Source organism: Neomonachus schauinslandi, chromosome 1, assembly GCF_002201575.2.
Source record: "Neomonachus schauinslandi chromosome 1, ASM220157v2, whole genome shotgun sequence".
Taxonomy (NCBI): domain Eukaryota; kingdom Metazoa; phylum Chordata; class Mammalia; order Carnivora; family Phocidae; genus Neomonachus; species Neomonachus schauinslandi.
In genome coordinates, this window is record NC_058403.1 from 54,925,313 (window position 1) to 54,930,726 (window position 5,414).

Below are 5,414 nucleotides of genomic sequence, written 5' to 3' on the forward strand. Positions count from 1 at the left end.
AATCAGATGGTCATAATCAGCAGATGACTGTTGTCCTAACTTTGAGAAGCTCATCTCATCATTGCCTTTCACTTGACCCACAGCACTAGAGACACGTAACATAAAGAATCACAGACACAAATACAGAAATGCACATAGAGACATACACATAAACATTCATAGATAAAAACAGTCACTCACACACAGAGACTCACACACAGGGTTGATTTTCTGCTTGGAACTATTGCTTATACCCATCCAAATCACATCACTCATTACCCACACCCACCATCAGATGAACTGTCTAGATAAAAGCCAACCTGTGCTTTGAATCTCAGGAAATTCTGTTAACTCTCTGAGGTCTTTAATGCCTTAGGCATTGATCTTTTCTTCCTCTGTACCATAAAATTCTAACTTAATGATTAAAAAAAAAATTGTTTCCAAAGTAATAATTTTCTTTCCACAGCTAAATTGTTTGCTGCATGGAAGAAGGAGACTCTGTTTTATAGCTAGTATTATATTGATCATAGGGCCCCAAAAGGCTAAGAATAAAAGATTTGATAGAGTTGATGTGATTGTAGGGGCATGGGGAATGACCCAGGAATGCCACAGGGATGCAATGGATATTCATTCACCTCTAAGTAAATTAGCACCTTCTCTGCCCTAGGCTCTGTGCAAAGCTCAAGGATTATCCTATATAACAGGTAAGGTATATGGTCTTTATACTCTCAGAACTTAGTCTAGTGGGGAATGAGGTAGTTATAAAGCATTAAAAAAAAATAAAATGGAAACTAGTACTATGAGGTTTCAGCAATTACTATATAACTTTTTCTAACTAATTATTTTTCCCTTTTATCTAGTAATCCATTGGTTTTTTTTTTTTTTTATTTGAATATAGTTGACACACTGTGTTAACATTAGTTTCAGGTATAGAGCTCTACTAATCTATTCTTATTACACAAAAAGTAAAACTAGCATTAGCATCTCCCTAAATATAACCCTTTTACACTGCAAAATAACTGGGTAATATGTAACATCACATAGAGCAAAATGTCATTTATATTTAACCAAACATTCACAAACAAATAAGAATACTATGGCTGCACTATAAACTAATCAGGGTAGAATCTATTGCTTGCTTTTTTAAATCGAGTGATATTTACATTTAGCACAAATTAGCATATTAGCACACAAAATAGTTCTCCAAATGACAGATTTGCTGCCCAGTTTAATCTGCTAAGTGGTTGTAAAACAAATGTTACCTTTAATGTTATAAATAAAAAATACAATCACTTGCATTAATCTACTTTATGTTTATGCAAACTGGAGATAATTGACATCTATTTAAGGGATCATAAGGATTACAAAAGATTATACTGACACTTGTAAACTGTAATTATCACCTTCCATTAATGGTAACATGAGTTTACCGCAAATATATTTCTCTGCTAATTACTTATAATTGAAATAATAATCCACGGGATAAATGGATTTTTTCCTTAAATCTTACCTAACTCCTTAGTCCATACATTTTAATTTTGTAGTATAAGCTCATTGCCCGGTTTATGTACTAACTACAGCAAGAACAGATTTTTAAAAAAACTGGCCACTGCTTCTGGGGCCAGGCAAATAGGAAGCAGAGCTGGGGATCCCAGTGCTTGGGGAGGTCCATCTGTTGAGCCAAAGAGGTGAGATGGCCAGGAAACTCTTCAGGAAAAGCCTGTGGATGCATTCACAAGCTAGAGAGCTAACTAACCTAATGATGGGTGAGCTCATCAGGGTCAGCATTTCCTTTATGACCAGCAGTTTGATTATAGGTGTTTACTTTTTCTTCAGTACTCAAGTGTGCACAATGTTGTCTACCTGAAGGAATACATTTTTATGTTGTTTCTCCAGCGGTTGTGGTCTTATTTTTTAAAAGCTTGTTTTCCTCGGAAGAATCTAACCATTCAGTGGCCAAGATTAACGAACAAACGATTGAACTAAATATTTATAATGTGAAGGTGAGAAAAATTAATGATGTATCAAATTCTCACTTCTTTCAGGGCAATTGTTGAAACAATGATTCATATGGTAAAGGAAAAATCTGGGATGATCATAATGGATTATAGTAAACATTAAAGAGATGAATAATGATGAATTTCTCAGAATTGGTTGAGAGGAGAAAATTGGTTGAATAAAGGCTAGTTTGCAGTATTGCATTATTTTAAAAAATTTGGAGAAGCGTGCCAGGTTTTTGTGGCTAGAGAATACAGTGTCATCAGGATATTAGTATAGAGGGGTTAATGTCAGGGGATGTAGATGTAGCCCTGAGAGCAGATGATGGCAGAGAGGCTCTTGTTATCTCTGTGGATTGCTATCATTTTCTGAGTCTCTGTTGTGTGCAAGGTTGGTTATTGCTAATCCTCAGAACAACCTTTCTTTTGAAAGTGTTGTAGATGAAGAAACAGACTCAAGAGTTTAAGTTCCTTATACAAAGTCTCATATTTAGGATATGGAGGAGCTAAGATTTGGCTCCAGCCAATTTGCTCTAAATCAATGAGTGCTCCTTGTACTGTAATACATAATATATTTTGATCAGGTCTGCCTAAGGCTCAGCCAACTTTTGTCCTTACTTATATACTGGGCATTTTTAGGTTTTTGACTACAGAGTAAATATCCAATCACATATTCTTAATTAGCATACTTACCTCACTTTGGGGTACACTTTTCTTTTTATATAATCTTAGAGGGAAATACAATTCCTTTCATTCCTTGTCCTTGCATAGATGGAGGAAGAGGTCATATTAGGTACATACTTGGGCTTAGCAAATTGAATGCTTCTTTGTAGGACTTTGAATCTTGAGAGAATGATGTTAGCAATAGTTGGGGGTGCATTGCCCACAGTGGGGTTCAGCTCCTGCTGGTTTGCCTTTGCTACTCTAGCCTCCAGGGACCCCTTGATTATTGACTGTCATCCAAGACTAGTTTCCTAGCCTCCCTTTGATTCATTGAGATCCTAGCCTTTCAGTAGGGTCTCTATGTGTAGACTAGTCAGAGGCAGTCTAATGTTACATCACGGGGACTTCTTTACTTCTGTGTTCAAAGCAAAAGGCAATGGCAAAATGGAAAATAAAAGAGATAAAATCTGAAAAATCAAGGGACCATTTCTTTAAGTGAAAGTCATATGTGAATTGCTTCATCTAAAATTCCTCAGTAATGATAAATGACAGCAAGAAAATAACTGAATTCAGAGACTGTAAGTATTAGTGTTACTGAGTTCATCTCGAAGAGTCAGAAACAAAAGCCACCCAAAGGGAACTTTATAAATGAACAGAATAAGCACATCAATATCATTTATTATCTACAAAGATTTTTTCTAAAACTCAATTTGACATTTAATATTTGGTCTTCCTATCCTTCCTCTCTTTTCCTTTCTCTTAAATTTTCTCCCACTCATTTAAATAGCATTATTGCTTTCTTGGTAATACTTTTTTTTTCACAGATAACTTGTTTTTAGTAAATAAAATCTAGACTTTTAAAATAAAAGTCATATGATTGGAAGTGTTTCTAATGTACATATAATATTCTGATTAAACAGTGGATCAGGGTGATGATTTTGGTTTGAGATGAATGCATTTTAATAAGGTTTCCAAGATGCTGTGCAGGAAAAACCTGGAGACACAGCTTCTTTCATGACTTTTTCGTATATTACTTTTGACCTCTGATTTTTTTGTGCAAAGTGATTTCAGTACATGACTTCATTTGGGAGCAGCTTCACAACCAGCAGAGGAAAGAGTTGTTGAGAATCTTCTAAAATCTCTGGGGGAAAAATTAAAATGCCTTCTGCCAGAATACAACTTTGAAATGGGGTTAAAGCCTGTGTATTCAGGGCATGAATGGATGATTGGAATTAACTGTTTTATTAATGGATTTAAAATTTATCTGTTTTCTTGGTGAGATCATTCTACAGTTGTGGTGTACATTTCTCCAGCTTCTCAGGCAGACTGTCCGCCTAAGAGTACCTTTTTCAACACTCAGCTCCAGAAATGTGTTGCTGGAAGCTGTGATTTAATGATAGCTCTAGCAGATCTTCAAGGACTGGAGGGCCTTAATGAGATCTCACTCTTCTAGGGCTAATTCTCCTTTTACATCCTTTATAGCCTGTTAGTTCTAAAAAGAATGACAGTAGAGAGGAGGGGATGAGTGTACAAGCCCTTGGAGTCAAATTGGCTGTGTTAAAAATCAGTTTTATTATTTAATAGCCATTTGATCTTGGCCATGTTAGTTGATTTGTGTTTCAGTTATCTTACCTGCAAATTGGGGATCACAGTACATCTAACTCATAAGATCATTCATTCACTAGATATTTATTGAGCACATATTAATGAACTATTCAATACTGGGTACTGGGGATACAGAAATGAAAAAAAATAAGGTAAAAATCCCTTTTGTCCTGGAGCTCACTCCTGGATAATAGCTAAGGCTTATTCAACCCTTACAGAGTTCCAGGCACTGTTCTAAATACTACACACACACACACACACACACACACACACACTCTTAATGTTGGCAGCCACTGTATGGGACAGATAAAAATGACTTTACTCATAGGATTATTAAGTAACTTGCTCAAATCATACAGCATTAAAAGAACGAATATAAAGAGATTAGAGAAGTACCTATCATAAAGGAAGCACAAGATAGATACATAGACAGATAGATAGATAGATTTGATAGAGAGGTAGGTAGATAAATAGATTAGATAGACATTAGTTCTTATTTACTATTTATATGTATATACATTTATATTTTTATATAGTATTTTATATAAAATGTATATATACATATATGTATTTGTCTATATGTATATTTATTCATCACAAATGTAGTAGTATTCAAATAATAAAGAAATATGTAAAGTAAAAATAAGATTCCCTGTAATATCCCATACTGTTAAGAGTTTGGTATATAATTTATTTGATGGAATTCTCTTCCTAGGGAATATATGAAATTAAGTCTCAGAATGTAATAGACCAAAAATTCTGGTTACAATCAGTATTCATCTCAGAAACATCAAGTGATTTCTAATATCAAAGAAAATCACCAGTAGGGAAAAAAAAATAGATTGCAGAATGGACAGTATACGGAATGTCTAAATAATTCCATATTTGCATTTTTTAGTTCACCTCATAAGGACAATAATATAAAATACCTCTTTTCTCTGTAGTGTAGAAAAAGAAAGTTCTATTTTAGCCTAATTGGATTGACTGCCAACTAATTACAAACTTTAAGTATAAGTAGTTATTTAGTGTAGCAACATAACTTTAGGGCATACGCTCATTTTTATGTATGAGGAGTCACAACCATAACTCTCCTGGAACCAAGAGAAGAATTATTTTCTGCATTTTTTAACACATTTTAAACCAAAATTGCTCCAGTCTGTATTTCCTTTC